The 18,084-nt window shown below is 32.0% G+C and overlaps 2 protein-coding genes across 3 annotated transcripts in view; one reads left to right on the top strand and one right to left on the bottom strand.

Annotated features, from left to right (window-relative positions):
- The window catches only part of LOC126858560 (zinc finger homeobox protein 4-like), a 363,658-nt gene that overhangs the window by 51,568 nt on the left and 294,006 nt on the right, over positions 1 to 18,084 (top strand). For both annotated transcript variants that reach the window (XM_050608973.1, XM_050608972.1), the window contains one exon: positions 1,335 to 1,398. The gene's annotated coding sequence lies outside the window, so the exon portion shown is untranslated. The remainder of the gene's footprint in view (positions 1 to 1,334; positions 1,399 to 18,084) is intronic.
- Positions 1 to 18,084, bottom strand: part of LOC126858609 (uncharacterized) — a 170,537-nt gene that overhangs the window by 72,899 nt on the left and 79,554 nt on the right. The window lies entirely within an intron of this gene.

Below are 18,084 nucleotides of genomic sequence, written 5' to 3'. Positions count from 1 at the left end.
GATTCTTTTCTTCGGTCTAAATCGAGAAATTCAAATAGAAGAGAGATGCCAGGTGTCAAGCGCGTAACGCCTGTACCGTTCACGGCGCCAGATTGTAAATTTATTTATAATCCTCGCTCTTTTTTAACTGTCTGACATCGTGCGGAAGAATTAGTGTCCGCGCATGCGGCGATCTCATTCCAGTGGATGACAACAAGGATGACACTAGGCGAAAAAAAAAAAACAAGAATAAGAGTCCGCGAGACGTTAATAATTATTATCGAACCGGCCGAATCGAGCGTCAAGGCGCTCATAGCGTAGGAGAGGGGAAGGGGAGACGACGGCGACGACGACGACGACGCTGTTCGTCGGCAAGGACGTTCAAGTTTAAATAAAAATAAAAATTCCCTCGCGCGCACCTATACACTAATTATAGAATGCGCTCATCTCGAACGACCGCCGGCTAAATCGCATACGGTTCGGCGCCTGAGTCTGGATTTTTCATCTGCGATTCCTGCGACGACGGTTATATGGCCACGTTGAGAGGGGTTACTCGTCGACCGATAAATCGCGGAAAATTAATATCGTTTTTATCGGCGGCACAAGGTAATTAGCTGCGCTGGCTCGCGGCAAGAACGCGAACGCAAGCATGATCGAGGCGGTCTCGTTCGGATCGGGTCGTTTGGGAGAGGAGTAGAAGTGGTTTAAGTTCACAAGAAGAGTTTTAACGTATATCATGTTTTTCGACATTAATTTTCTTCGAGATATTAATTGAAGCGAGAGAGCGTAATTTTAGTAAACTTAAATTTTAACGTGGACATAGCCGATAATAATTCGCGGCGAGATAACGTTTTCACAAGATATATTTTTTCGAAATTCGCAACCCTTTCAATTTCTGCCGATAAATTTATTCTCTAATAGACTGCAATGAGGAATTTTTATATTTTAGGAGATGAAAGATGTGGACGAGATTGAGGTCGTGTTAAATGAAAAGTCGCATACATGTATATACTTTAAATGAGAATATATATACATAAGAAACTTGTAAATATGTTTTTAACCGAGAAACGAAGGCATATATTTTAACGGATGATCGTAAATAAAGCGTCCGCATTGGAGAGACGAAAAAGCTTTATTCATTCTCTCCTTTGCCTTTTTATAAGAAATCCTCGCGTGCTCATAGAACGCGCGCGCGTTATATATTTATTTTCCGTTTGTTGCATGATTAAATTTTTAGATAAAAGATCTGGCGCGCGTGCGAGACGTCTCGCGCGTGCAAATTTATTCAGTCTCCGTCTACTTTCGAATTCGACGTCGTCGTTTAATGCAAATTTTCTTTTTTTTTTGCGTTTTAGACTCGTGCGAAGGATGTGACGTCAGCGATGTTCGTAGAATGAAGGTCGTGCTGATCGCAGAACGGTGAGTCATTGATTAATCAACATAGTTGTCCCCCCCTCTATCTCGCCAATAATTATTTAACTTGGCAATCGAAGTAATTACCGTTCGTATTGACACACCTATCCTATTTCATATACAATATACGTGCACGTGTGTACGTGCAGTTACCTTTCGCGTCAGATCGACGTAGATCGACTCGCCAGCCATTAGAATGACTATCCGATGTATCCGTCACTGCCAATCAAGGTGGTCTTATTCTTAAACTAATATGCATGTAATAATAATAAAGCTTCGCGACGGATTGCGATCGCAAAATGTTACACGAACGTAGAAACGATAATGTTAATAAATGATACATTTCAGGCAAATTGTATGACGAGAGAAAATGTGTCAGCGTTTCTAAAAAACGAGTAACAATAACAACGACCATTTTTATTTTGCGACCATTTTTTTTTTTTGTCATTTTAACATCGTCGTAAAATCCAAGAAAATTAATCACTATTAATAGTTTATTTCTGCATATTAATGCAATTTAAATGTAAAAATTTTTTCACTTTTTCTTTTACTCCCGCAATCTTGAATTTATCACAAAAACCATATGTAATAGAAATTTTTTTAAATACTCAGTATTTTTATGAGCAAGAAAGATGAGTAAAAAAAAAAAGAGTGTAGAAAAGAAATATCTGTATAAAATATATTCTGTTAATGTGTCTATTAAATTCTTTAATCCATTAAACGTAATTTCACGGTTGGAGAAGAGAAGCGCGTTTCTCTCCTGTGTGCTTCATTAAATATAATATTATATTATTAATTCATATAATATTATTTTATTAAATATAATATATTAAATATAATTGAAATGCATCTGAATGCAAAATAAATGGCCACAAAATTCGGACATTGCGAATATCATAGGCTGCTGTAAGGACGAGCGTAATCTACATCCGAAAATCCTTATTAATATACTCTACATGATACATCATATTTTATTTCGATTAAAAACAATATCCTTTCTTGGAAAATTGACTATTAACAGTCGCGTTTCTTCCGAGATTGCAATTAACGGAGCATCCATACATCATGCACACAGTACTTTTCGAGTAGATCCAAGATGTCGACCGCTTCTCAGGACTGACTTAACACGAATACAATGAGGGACGCGGTGCTGCGGCTATTATATCTAATTCCATTCGAAATAGAAAAGGACTCCGCGCGCATCGCCCTTCGCCGTTCAGAAGAGGGAAGAGAGCGATGGGATGGGGGCGGGGCGGGGGGGGGGGAGGGGTTACCACACGCGCGGTGCCCCGGAGCGACGCGGAATCACTCAGAGAGCGCCGGCTGTTACTTCATTTTTGCGGAGCGTTTACAACGTCCTGTCCACTCGCGTGGCATCGTTGCTGGCATTTCGATGCATAATAAACGACCGGTTAGCCCTGCGCTCACCACGGCTAACACCTCTCGCCCCCCCCTCCCCCTCCCCGTCCCTCTCTCTCGCTCTCTGCGGAGGACGAGAGTAGGGGGGTAAAGGGACCTCTCTTCTTCTCGACGCTCGTCTCTCCCTTCTCGTTCAACATCCATAAGCTGGATGCACTCCGACTTCCTTTGTGGACTTTCTACCTCCGCGAGGTGCATCTAACGAGATGCGGAGAGGAATGAGAAAAGCGTACGATGCGAACGAAAAGAGACGACACGCGTGAGAGAGAGAGAGAGGAGGAGGAAAGCCGTTACGAAGGAAGTTTAACGAAAGGAAATCCGATTTGCACAGCGCGCCCCGTTCTCTCCTGTCTCTTCCTAACCACGTCCGATCTTCGCGTGCACGCACGAGATGACACGCTTCGCGCCAGCGACGTCGTTTCAGGATATGTACTTTGTATCTTCAGTTTCTCTGGAAGACTGTCATATAGTTTGTCTGGAACTTCAAAGAGAAGTGGCACCTGATTAATACCTTCAAATTTTCATAGTGTAGAAATTTTCTCGGCGAAAATTGCATGTTAAAGAGAAGAAAAAGAAAAAAAAATGCAGAAAAATATTTTTCAAAATATGGGACAATTATATTGAAGATAACGTTATTTTATAAATTTCAAAATGTCAAACGTAGTACGCTACGGATTCCAGATAATTAACCTTGCTTCGCGATTTCATACTTCCTTTTACAAGATCATGACAAACTTTTATAAACCAATGGCGTGTATGAGATGTTTGCGAAAACAGCGCAAATCGATTATCATGTTCATTCAAAGAACATTCTATAAAAAAAAAAACTGAAACCAGCGTATGGTGAAACGATAATTTGCGCAATCCATTCATAATGGATATGAAAGGGTGATTTCAATCTCTGCGAATGAGTTCCATTTGCTGCAATTATCGCAAATTATTGCGGTACAAAATTTGCGGATTTGCATTGCGAATATAGCATGCGAGAAATATTTGAAGAGGCAAACTTATGAAAACGTATGAAAATTATAAAAATAATTTTTCTCCCTTCTGTCTCTGTTCCTTCTCTCTCATCGATATTTTTATTTTAAAATAAAATGTATAAAAAATATTTATCACGTGTCAAGTATTATAAATTATTTTTTAATTATTTGAATAATTCATTATAACAAATATATTTAGTATAGAAAATTAAAAAAGAAAATTAATGTACATAAATATATAATAAATATAATATTTTCAGTCAAAGAAATTGAACAATGAATCTTCTTTTTCTCTCTTTCTCTTTCTGTTAAGAATTTTATGGATTTAATTTTTTGATTAAATAAAAAAACGAAAGATCCTAAAAATTACGCTAATTTATAAAGATGTTATCAAACAGAGATAAAAAGGGGGAAAGTCGCATAAAAATTATTGACGTGTTCCGACTAGTTGGTGCTTTCGAAACTACCCGAAAGCGAATGTACTGCGATCGCGGTACGAAATCGATGATAGACATGCCACCTGTGCGACACGCGGCGAAAAAGTGGAAGCGGCGTGCATCGGAGCGATTATTTGCACCGCGCGACTATAATGGATACGGAAAGGCCGGTTTGAATCCGCTCGAATGGGCGTATGAATGGTCGCCGTTTAGCGTAATTATTGGCGCATTGTCTACGGCACAATGCCGGGCGCGAAATTGGCATGCAAAAATCGGATGCGATCCCATTGTCGGCTATTGTCCGATCCCAAGCTACCGCCGCCGCGCCGTTCCACCCCCGCCCTTTCTCCGCGTTGCCTCAGTTTTCGAATATTTCGTCGCTTCGATTGCAGATTGCCGATAGATTTACGCGGACCGGCCGGCGAGAAGGATTCCCCAACGAGGACGATGAATCTCGAATGTACACGCGGTTACGAGCGCAGAAAACGCGACTGTTGAGACATGAAAGTACTTTCGTATATTGTAATATTGAGCGGAAAGAAAGACGTAACAGAGAATTTTTTAATTGTTCGTCGTCGGTAAAGATTAACAAAAATGTTTAATAATACTTTAGACGGTTTTTGTGAGAATTTAAATTGAAAGAGACTGAAATATTTATCTACAAAAGTTTGTTTACAAAAAAAAAAAAAGATATTTGTGTTTTGGTAAAATATGTGATTATTTATAAAAAGATATAATAAATTGCACTAAATTAAAATTTACACATTTGCATGTTCCATAAACACAATTAAAAATTTTTGCATATTTAGTTTAATTGTAAATTGCACTGACCTAGAAGAAATTTCTATATATAATTTTTCTGCTGCTTTCAAATTTATATTGCGAATATAATGTTTATTTCTCCCGTCTTCGGAAGAAAGCTAGATTTGTATAGAAGTTGAGGGGGCCGACCAGTAAATTTTGTCGGTTATTGGGCAGAGATGGTTCGGCGGCTTGGTTCCGGCTCGGTCTTCAGAGGAACCACGGACTTTTTGTGCGGCCAGATTGGCGGCCATTATGCCCACGAAATTGGGCCTTAATTGTGCCAGCGGTAATGAGTCGGGTTTGATCTAATGCATCGGCACCAACCAACCACCACACATAGTATCTTACGATTCAGCTTTGCTATAACGGGTGACTCTTTAATCTATTTCTTGATTTCTATGCTAAATATCAATTATCTTATATTTATATATTATTTATTAGTTTATATATTATATATTATTTATTGTTTTAATAAATATATTAAAATGTACAGTGTTTTAAATGATCAATATTTGATAAATAATTGAAAGAAGAAATTGAAAAGAAAAATTGTCGAAATGTTTTTGTTTACATTAATATTTAAATATAATTTGCGCCAAATTCTCTACACACAGAATTATATTATATATAATCTAGTGACAAAATATATAATTATATTCTATACTCCATAAAATTTTATTTCAAATTATTTATGCATCATGTTATTAACGAATGCAAAAATATAATAAAGATTTTTGAGACACCCAGTAGGAGCAAAGTAGAGAATGCTACTATGTGGCGACGTAGCATTATTTAATTGCTCTTCCGTTGTTTTTTCGTCGCCAGATAATTTGTGTACCTGGCGGCGATCTCTCTGTCTTCCCCTTGTCTTCCTTCTCTGTCTCTCATTCTGATTCCATCTCTTCCCGAACAGCTAGATGTTTCTCTTCCACCTCTGCCTCTTACCCTGATGCGCCTCATCTCTTCCCGAGCAGTCAGTTGTCCCTCTTCCATCAGTTTATACCGTCTCTGTGTAGCTTTAGTCATCGGTGAAAGAAAGAGAAGACGTTGGTAAGAGGAGTACGAAGAGATAAAGGTGGAAGTGAAACAAACGACGCTAAGGACGAAAGCTTGAGAGAGAAGATACAGACGGCCTACTCCTAATTGCATGTAATTACCTATGGAGGCCAATTAGCTCAGATTGGTCGGGCGATCCGCAACTAGCCCGGGGACTTCAGGCTCCGACAGGATCTTCGTGCCTCTTCCTCTTGGGTAAACTCACGCGAAAGCAACCAGAAATCTTTCTCTACTTCGAGGATTTCTCAAGCGATACACGAACGGTTTTAGAGAAAAATGTTGCACGGATTCGTTCGAATAATACGGATTTGCGAATTATACTCTAGAGTATTTTTTATATAAAACTATCCCGAGTCGAAATTTTACTCCTAATTTCAATCTCTTTTTTCTCACATCTACGGATTCTGGAGAATTTTAATAGGTTCTATTTATATTAGTATAATATGCTCCTACTTTATGCCTCAAATAGGCAGTAAACGAACTGTTTTTCCATTTTAAGGTTTAAAAGAGGAGGTTTCGATAAAACCTCATAAAACTCTTTAGATCCTATCAGATTTTATTACTTTGTAAATCGTAATGGAACATGTTTCATATCATGTACATCATCAGTGATTTATAGATTTTTTATTTAAAATCTAAGATTTTTAATATTAAAAAGATATTACAGAAAAATATTTTATAACATTGTTAATTAATCACAATATATATGTATATGTATATATATATATATATATATATATATATATATATATATATATATATATATATATATATAGTTATACTTGAAAGATTGTGCCAACGCTCGTGAGCGGGTAGAGCACAGTAAACTGAATAGAAAAGTCCTTTACCATTTTGTCCTATAACGCTTAATACAACAGTTATTATTGAATAAAGTCTGGCCAATCATCAACGATCTTTAGCCGGGCGCACGTCAGTGAACCGCGCTGTGACAGCTGACCGCTCACACACACTACCAGGCGCGCTACTCACCGATGTGCGTCTAACTAAAGATCGGCGATGATTGACCAACCAGACTTTATTCAATAATAACTTTTTTATTAAGCGTTATAGGACGAAATGGTAAAGGACTTTTCTGCTCAGTTTACTGTGCTCTACCTGCTCACGAGCGTTGGCACAATCTTTGCAGGACACCCTGTATATATTTTACATTTAAAAATAAACAATAAACGGATGATTTTAACTTTGTTGGACATTTACTTGCCCCCTTTTGAAAAAAAATCTAATAAATATCTAAATTCACTATTGGGATTGTATCAGATATTAAACTAATAGAAATACTTACATTTTTAATCTCCTACTCTTTGTTCAAGCTTTATATAATGCTCAGACTAAAATTTGAATACGAGATAGACGCATCGCGCGTCGCACAGCGATAAACAAATGAACTAGCGGCTATTTAATTTTAAATAGAATTGTGAGATTCTAAATAGAAGCCAGAGGTTAAAGAATTTCTAAATAGGATGATGCGTCTGCTTAAAGTATCAAGGTAGGTTTTAGGTTGAATATTTTGGTCGAAAGTAGATGTTGCATTGAACACTGAGATCGTAAATAAGAGAAAAATTTCGACTCGGATATATATACCAAATTTCCTCTCTCATTTTCTCATTCTTAATATTTTTATTGAAGTACTATGTAAATTTTTATTACTTCTTCCTTCAAAATAATTTCTTTATTCTTTAATAAAATAACTAAATATGATAATCGATATTTTATGACGCTAAAAAAAAACGAAAAAAACAAGGGGATTTTTAATTACGAGAAATTTTCAAAATTTATCTTCAAAATATTCTGAATCGCTCTTAAAATGAGCGTTGAGTAATAAATTATTACGCCAACATTATTGTGGCAAGATTATTAGATACTCTGCAACTGCAAGCTTGGTAAAAAAAAATATATATATTTATGATTACTTGCTAAATATCGAGAGATTGCGAGATACTGTCCATTGCGCTTCATTTTTACTTCCGTTTCTCATAGCATCAAGACGACGATATCTGTGGCACTTGCGTGCACGCGCAAATAATTGCACGCACATCCACAAGCGTTCCCGGAACGCACGTAATGAGCAATGAACGATCGATTTTCTCAACCGAGAAAGCAGTAACTGCTTCATCAGCGCGGAAATGTATCCAGCATGACATAGACTGCATTATCACTTTGCAAATCGAAAATCGGATTTGCTGCTTAACCGCATCATTGCAAATGCGCTATCAGACTTTCGCTATTTTCTTTTATGGTGGCGGGTTTCAATACAGCAAGAAGCGGTCTTCTCCAACGGATTTATTTAACCATTTTCTAAGAGCGATCAAAACCGATTGTCAGCAAGCGTGCTTTAGCAACAATTGTAAACGAAGAGCTTACAGGAAGAGTCGGATACTTCAATATTTAAAGCTAAAGATCTCATTTTTAAGGATGTTTACTTTCGTTCATGTTGATCAATTATTGTAGTCGCACTGTTTCTATCTCTAAGCTATTTTGTTGTCAATATAATAATATAAAGAGAAAAAAAAAAGCTTGGCAATTGATTTAGGAAAAGATAGGCTGGTATGATTTATTTAAATGTATATTGAGTCTAGAAGGTGCCAATAACTTCTAACATTTAAAATTTTTTTATTTCTATACATATAAGATAAAACCAAACGGATTGTATCAGACGTGAGGTTTAGGAAACCTATGTCGATTTATGTCTTGTCGGCTATCTCTTCTCTTTTATAATAGTAACAAACCATGAGCTATAACTACGAACCTTCGCATTTTTTTGGATAGAAACTGGAATTTTTTGTCTTTTTGACGTAAGTTTTATTCGGGTATTTTACTTGTGGTCTTTTAAAGTCGTTTTTTTAATAGTTCCAATCATGAAAAGGGAACAGAAAATAGGAAACTATAATATATGAGCAGAAATAATAATGAACAGAAAAGATTTGTGATTTGGTCCAAGATTTTAAATTAGCATTAGCAAACAAATAGCTCAACGAAGTTCTGAACTAAAAGAGACCTATATAAACTAACGAGAAATCTACAAAAAATTGTAAGCTGAAAGATACACCTGGCTTTTCTTACAATAAGGTATTTCGGCATCAGGTAATGATTCTTCGTTAGTTCATTGTATACGTGAAACGTCTGTCTGCTAAATAGAAAAGATCTATAGAATAATAATATATATTTCTCCTTCTTCTATAGATTCTATAGATTTCGCCATCATGGAAGTCCTCAAAGGCAGGACCGAGTAAAGATTCTTTAGTTATTTTTCTCACCTTTTTCATATTACTACAGAAATTTATTTAGTTTATCATGTCTTTTAATTGTCTAATGAGTGAAACTTTTTATTTGTTAGAATAGAAGCTTGGTTTTTTGTATTTTCGAAAAAATATCCCTTCTTTAACCTTTGTTTACTTGGGATTTCATTTCGCAAACGAATACTACGATTTGGGGATACTAATATTTGAAAGATCTTCACCGTCATTTTTCTTTTTCTTTCGAATCGTACTGCTTCAAACTCGTTATTTTCGCAATGGACGTCTTCTGAAGGAATTTGTTTTTGCACGATCAAAGATATTCTCAACTATTTTAAGATTCTATATTAATTGTACAATTTCGAAGATTTGCATTTAGGACAAAATGAGATGCTACAAACTTGAAGTTTGTTCTAAGGGATTTTTTTATTTAATGGTGACAAAGATATTTGTTTAAATTATTAAGAACAACAGGATTATTGAAAATAATGGCATATCTTTTAGTTATTAAGTTTCCACAAAATATACTAGCTTACATGCATACATATAGTTCTTCGGATATCAATTTTTATTTGCCTTTTAAGAAAAATTTATTTACTCAAAATTTTCTAACAATATTTATTAAATTATGTAAAATATTAAAATATTAAAATAAATCTCAAACTCGAGATTATTTAACTCCTTTTGCTGTGGCAGATCTTAATACATAACGCTCGTGACAGATAGCAAATATTCGACACCAATCAACGCTGTGGACGACGAAATTTTTTGTCCGCGCGCATTTTTTAGAAGCTATATACTTGTTATCGAAACATTGAAGGGCATTACATTATGCAATTATTGCCGATAAAAATTGCCGAGCGCCTAAAAGCATCACCAGCGTCCAGATAAGCGAATTTAGTTAGGCGCTTATGGGCGCCAACAGTAATGGAAGGGTTAAGCACTCGCATTTGTAGTATGGCACTAAAATTTGTGCATAATTACTTAGTTTCAAGGAAAAATAATTTTCTTATTATCCGCGCATTTGGCCTTTAACACATTATAATCCATGTACATACGCATATTTTTGCATTTTATTTAAGTTTATAACAAAACAACTTTATAACAAAATTTGTATACATATGATGCAATAAATTAAATTTTATTTTTAAAATTTGTTAAAATTACAAATTTAAAATTGTTAAAACAAGCTGTTAGTTTAATGCTCAATTACCAAATGCGTTCAAAGTGAGTGCCGAATCATTTTTTATCAAAGCAATATTCCTTTTTTATGTCTATTTTCAAACATTTATTTTCACTGAAACATTTTTTTGCAATAATATTATTTATATCTTAAGGGGGAACATCCGTTCGAATGTTCGAAAAATGAGTACATTTCCTAGATTTTTTCTTGCGCAACGATTTGATAAATTTTTTTTGATTTTTTGACGATATTAATACAATATCATTAAATACGAAATAAAAATTTTCAGATATCCCACCTTAAATCTATTTTCATGAAAACTAAAAATGGTAATTATTGTCGTACTCCTTTTACATTTATTGTAAAACTAATTATCCGAAATATATTTATGTAGTCACGTAAATACATTTTTATGCTGCTTTATATAACCATATATTTTTTTTTTAAATTTTTTAAAATTAGAAAATTAATTTTTTAGAAAAATTAATTTTCTGTAAAACTGACACATACATATATACACACACAACCATTTTGCGTTGGCTTTTAATGGCTCGCCAAAATTCAAATTTATATTTTTTCCAAATATTTAAATTTATAAATGAGATGGAAGATAAATGTTTAGAGGAAAAAGAAAACTTTGAAAATAGCTTTTTTGATATTCCGAATGATTCTGAAAAAAGTGATAAATTTTCAGATTCCATGTTTCCCTTAAAAGCAAGTATTAAAACTATCGGATTCAAGTTAGTCTAAAAATACGGTTTTCAATGATAATCTGGATTGATATGATACACGAGAAATCTACATGATTTTGAAAATTTTTATAATTTTATGATATAATTTAATGAGAGAAATAAGATATTGTAAATATTTCATTTATTTTTAATTTAACCCTTTCATCGTTATTGGCGCCTATGGCGCCTATTGGCGCTTAATTAAATTCGGTCATTTGGCGCCAGCGGCGCCTTTAGGCGCTCGGCAATAATTGCATAATATAATGCTATTGAGTGTTTCGATAATTAGTATATGGCATCTGAAAAATGCGCGCAGACGAAATTTTGTTGTCCACAGGCGTTAATTGTAGTTGAATATTTATCATTTGCCACGCACACTATGTATTAAGACAATTCTGCCACAGCGAAAGAATTAATTGCAATTTTTATTATATATTACAGAAATAAATCAAACAGTGTTTATGCCCTTTTTTTGCTGACAATGAGAAGATATCAAAATTTTATCACTTGTTTTAAATTTTGCCCAGCTTTGGACGAAATGTTAGATAAAGCTATATGTTCATATATTGTCCAGATAATTCAAATTGTGTTTTTGATAAGAAAGTCGCTTCTTAATACATCTAAAATGACATTATATATATATATATATATATATATGTGTGTGTGTGTGTGTGTGTGTGTGTGTGTGTGTGTGTGTGTGTGTGTGTGTGTGTGTGTGTGTAGATATAAATTTTTATTTTGTTCTTTGCTAGAAACTGCGATTTATGAACGGGTAGTATCATATTTTGGTATCTTAATGGTACCGTATTCTGCTGACAGTCGTTTTCCTTTCTTCTACTATTAAGGAGATTATATTTCTTCACTTATTAAGAAGATTATATAAATCCTTATTAGACTCAAATTCTCATTTGTAGTCTCGAATTTGCATTCATACGGTATTTTCTAAATCTTTTTTTTTAAATCTTTTTCGCTTCTAATTCTCTTCTAATACCTTGTTCAGAATTTTAGAATCAGTTTTTCGAAATGTCAAAATTACGGATTGTGCTTCTGTCTTCACAGTTCTTAGATCCTGTATTCTTTTTAGATAATAAAAGGGAAATCATCAAAATCACTGTGCTAGAGGTTAGAATGAAAATGTTAGTGGTTATTTATTATTTATATGTCTTGATTCTCGCTGTATATCTTTCTAAAATGAAATTCCAATTATTATAATTTATAAGGATTTTGTTTTTTAATCGTACTTTACATGACGGTAATACCCGAAATTTTTCTAATTCACGATTCTAATACCTTAAGTGATACAATTCAACACAAGCTTTTAATTGATTGTGTGATTTTAAAACAATACATATCCACTAAACTTTTCAATAGAAAGAAAAATACAATTTTTAAAGAAAAGTACAAAGCTCGTATTTTACAGAAAATTTATAATATTTGTTTTGACTTCTTTAAACATATGTTTAATATGTAAAATCATAATTATATACAAAACAAAAACACATTTTATTAAAAAAGATCATGGACATGTGTTATTTTAAAAATACATGGGATGTGTGTTATTTGTAAACAATATAAATTGTTTACGTTTATTTATTTATAATTTATTTATAATTTATTTATTACATGAAACCAGATTTATACATAGAAAACAAAATTTTATTATTAAAATATTCACATAGATGGCCTCTATAAGCTATAGTTTTTTTATTAAAAATCTGTATTTATCGAAGGTTATTGAGAAATTTCTTCGTAAAAGAATTTAACCTTTTTCATCATTAAAGAATTTAATCTTTTTCATCACTAAAGATGTTAGGTCCAATTGTTTAATATCATTTATTTTTTTAACATTTATTTTCCTCTTTCAACAACACAAGAGCTGGAGATGTAAAGTTTCTAAAATACATAATATTTTAAAACTATTATTTTTAGTACTAAAAGTACAGATACTTGTGTGATTTTTAAGACAAATTTCTAATTAAAAATTCAAAGAAGAAAATTACGTTATTAAATTTATTTTGAAATATAAATTAATTTTATGCAAAATACAGTTTGAATTGAAATATGAACATTAAATTTTTATAATTTTGACTATACCATTTTTTTTTCAATATATCACGGAAGCATCAAGTTTTATTTTTATCAAAACAAGTTGCTACTTTTTCCCATCTCGTTATCAATCATTAAAAATATAAAAAAATTATTATTAAAATTATTTAAAATTTTTATTTCTTCTTTTTTTTACCATTGTACCGTTTCTTTTTTTTACTCATAATAATTTTTGTACTTTTTTTGAAATTTTGAATATTTGATACTTTGACAAGAAAAAATGATCTAGAATTCGTCTCTTTGACACTAAAAAATATTTTATTAAATTGCCAAATCGGAGCAAAAAAGGAAAAGATTTCTTTGCTTTGATTGGTCAACCAAATGCTTCAAAATGCTTTCATAGCAAACAAAATATATTCCTAACAAAGTATATCCTTAACAAAGTATATCTCTAGTTCCAAAAGAAAAATTTTTTTATGGCAAAAATCAATCGCTGCCTTATGTTGTTGTCCTCGAGTTTTGTTTCACAAAAATTAGTCATAATTATCTTGTGACTCCATGTTTTAAAATATTTTAAGCAATCAAATTTTTAATAGAAAATTGCCATTATTAAAGTGGTCTTTTTTTATTCTCCTTTCATAGATAAATTGATTATATATAATGTATGAATTATTTCTTATTATATAAAAAGAGATCTAAGAAGTATTTAAATTTTTTAAAATTTTGCTATAGGCAGAAACACATTAATATTGACATTAATATATAAATACGTGAAAATTTGACTGTGGATTTGTTTTTTATAGCTGAATTGGCTGTACTAATTCAGAGTTTATCTCTTTCTCTTCACATTGGAAGAAGAAAGATAAACTCTGAATTAGTGCAGCCAGTTCAGCTATAAAGAAGATTTTATGTTTGCGCCAAAGATGTAATTTCGAAACTATCACGAACTACAAAATATTTTTGAAATTATTATATTTTTTTATGATGAATTTTTTTCTTAATTTTTTTTTTTCTACTTGAAAGTAGCAAATATTTTTTGAAAAAATATTTGCTATACTTTATCACGCTAAATTGAGGTCCAATAGAATTGAGATTCAAGTACAAATCGTACATACAAACTAAATATTTAAGAAATGTTAAGAAATTTATGGATAAAGATATATACTATTAATTTTTAAACGAGTTTATTATTATTTTTATTATTAAAAGGCAGTCACTTATTGAAGATTTTCATATTGCAGACACCGTATATATTGCTTATATATACTTGCAAAAATAACTTTTCTCAAGCATGAATCCACAGATTCTCTACTAACTTCGTTCATTTATATTTGCAAGTGACAAAATACACGCAACTTAGTCGAGAAAACTCAAACGCTCATCATCTCAAATGATCGTTTCTCATATTTCATTTGATTCTACAGGATCAATGCGTGATACGCAGGTGTTTCGCGATGCATATAAAGGGGATTCAGATGGACAGATACAGAAGGGTCCTTCTTTCGATATGTATTCACGAAACCAAATGGCAGCACATAATGGTGATCCTAAATTTTTGGAAAAATTCTCGAGCTAATCATCACAATCGTAAGCCTTACCTGGATCGACGGTTCCTTTTCATAAAACCGTGAGAAACAGTGTTGGTGGAATCTTGAAAGCATATACAGGATACAGGAGCAGTAACGGAAAATAGGAAAGAGAGATGGAAAAGAGGGAATCAAAGAAAATAAGGAGTATGAGAGAAAAGAATTCCGTAGTATTCGCTCCACCGGGGAATTAGCCATCAAACGATGCAGAAGACCCCACAGTGAAATATCCTTTTCTTCTTTTCACGCGACATTCGTGTATATTGTCATCTTTTGCTCGAAAAAGAGAAGGACATCCGATTGTATTTCTGTTTATTCATCGCACAGTTGCCATTCGCGAATACATTTTATCTTGAAAGATACAAAGGACATTTACGAATCCCCTCCGATTTTAATGAAACAATTTATTTGTAAAATAGAATTCCTTTTTATTTGATAAAAGTTAGTTTGAAGGAAGGATAAACTAGAATTGCATCCTTTTTGTAGACTGCTTTTAAAAAATTTTGAAATAGTGAGATATATAGAGGAACATGATTTATTTATCGAGAAAAAAACTTCAACAAAAAATTTCAAAATTAGAATAAAGTCGTTCTTTAATCATGCTTATTTTTTTAATTATTAAAATTATTATAAAAGTAAGAAAAGTTATTCTTTTCTAAATTTATTCATATATATTCTCAAAGATTAAATTATTCCATTTTTAATGTCAACAACTATGCAAAAATTTGCCAATAGGATTAAAAATAATTTAAAAATAAATCATTTTTTTTTTACGTTGAAAATATAAATTTGCTTCGAAAATCTTTTTATATCTTTAATAGAACGAGTTTTTGTGTATAACGAAGATAAAACTTTGGGTGTAATTTCATATTCTAAATTTGCGCTTAACAAGTAGAAAAATATTTATTTCTTAATTTTGCGAAATATTTATTTCTTAATTTTGCGAAATATTTATTTCTTAATCTTGCAAAACCTTTATTTCTTAACTTTGCATATTTTACAAATATTTTATTAAAATCACATTTTATTAAAATCAGAAAAGAATATTTCACATGGATGTATATTATCAAAAAAAACATTTAAAAAAATGAGAAATTATTTATATTTTAAAAATTTCTTAATTCAAAACTGTTTGGGCAAAATAACAGTTAGAAAAGAAATTGATTTCAACATACATAATAAGAAAAATCTTTTTAAGAGATTAATAAGACTCTATATGTGAAAACACAAAAGGGGATAAAAAGAGTTATTATAATCTTGAATTGAGATTTATTTATACTTGGTATAGGATCAAGAAAAATTCGTGTTCTATGCACATTAATCAAAGCAAAATTATTGTTCGGAGGAAAAGTAATTTTCTGTGAAATTGATGCGCTAGCATTCTACGTCTGGCTTTTAATGTCTGCGAAATTCAAATAAATCTTATTACAAAGTGTTCTTTATTTAATAGCTTTGTTTATAACTTTTTAATAAACAACGAGCAACGGCAAAAATTTCTTGGTGATTATTCAGAATAGTGACTTTGACATTATATGGCAAGGTCAAGACAGTTCGACCTAGCACTTCTATTCCAAACATTTACGAAGAACCGGTATTAACAATTTCAAACTACGCTTGATTTTCATTCAGTTACATGCAAATTAATATATCTTGCTCTAACGGCTACGCAAAATCGTATTATAATAACAATGCAATTGCTCTTTGCGCCCAGAATAATTAAATGTAACACAATCGTTTATTGGGCGTCTCAATAACGCGGTGCATCCGTATTTTTGCTCCCATTGAAACCTGTGGACTTACATCAGCTGTCCAGATTTCTTCTTTGAGTCGTGAGACTGGGAGGAACAGGAAATTAATTTATGCTACAGCACATTCCTTGTTTTCTCGACCAGGTGACCGGTTTTCCATTTCAAGGGGCTGTCCACCCTTCGTGTGACTAGCCACATAGATTCGCGTTCTCGGGGCGTGTGAAAATACACATAGGTCTATTGTTTTCTTACTTTCCATTCTTTCCACTTTTTCGTCTCTAGCCTCGCGTCTTTTATTTCATATGATCTTTGAAATGATCTGGACCTGTCCTCACATTGCTTTTCTTCAAAATCACGAAAAGCGAGATGAATCTTGAAAGGTGGAAATTTCGATTATTGAAAGATACGCTAGTACGCAGGTAGTGGAAACGAACGAATGGAATGATTGTAAAAAATGGAATTCAGGTTTCAATCTTTGCTATTTTTAACGACGTCGAAGTTTTGTACATATAATGAAAAGGAAGGGACTTATATATGCTTGTCAAACTTTGTTTTTTTCTGCTTATATCCATGATATAAATTTATTTTTACAAAAGGATTTAATATACACTACTAAAAAAAAATAGGAAACATTTTCCATACCTTAAAAATTGGGCTATTTTCAAACCGACGAAAAATTATCGTAGATAAAAAATTAAAAAAGCATTTTGAAGCTTGAAATATCATCTTTAATACGCTATCGACGATTTTTTTTTAAATTTGTTTATCTTCCTTGTTTTGTGCTTTAAAAAAAAACTACATTATTTTGTTCCTTAAAATTATGTATTTTTGACACTCGATAAAAAAATTTCTCTCGAAACATTCAACTCGAATTATTTTTAGAAATAATGTCAATACTCGGCGAAAAATCGTTGCAGACAAAAAACTGAAAAAAAGAACACGTATTGAAGTTTTAATTGTAACGTAACATCAATAGTTTAAAAAAATTTTTATTTTTGAAAAATACAGGTTTAGTAAAATTGTCTCTGTCAAAAAAAAAAAATCGTAAAAAAATTTTTTAAACATTTTATAAGCAAAATGTAGTTATGGAATTAAAGTTGAATTTTTTGAAATTTTTTTATTGACTTGCAGTGCCAAAACATACATAATTTTAAGAAACAAAATATGTTTTTTTTTTAAAGCACAGAACAAGAAAAATAAAAAATTTTTTTAATTTAAAAAAATCACTGATAATATTTTAAAATTAAAATTTCAAGCTTGAAAATGCTTTTTTAATTTTTTGTCCACGATAATTTTTCATCGAGTTTCGCGGTTTGAAAATAGCCTAATTTTTAGAATACGAAAAATATTGCCTATTTTTAGTAGTATATTTTAATACATTTATCAAAAATTTTAATATTATTATGCAACTTTATAATTATAATATGTAATAATATTTATGATAT

The sequence above is a fragment of the Cataglyphis hispanica genome, chromosome 26 (assembly GCF_021464435.1).
Source record: "Cataglyphis hispanica isolate Lineage 1 chromosome 26, ULB_Chis1_1.0, whole genome shotgun sequence".
NCBI lineage: Eukaryota > Metazoa > Arthropoda > Insecta > Hymenoptera > Formicidae > Cataglyphis > Cataglyphis hispanica.
Note: the sequence above shows the minus strand (reverse complement) of the source record. Positions and strands in the feature narration are given on the sequence as shown.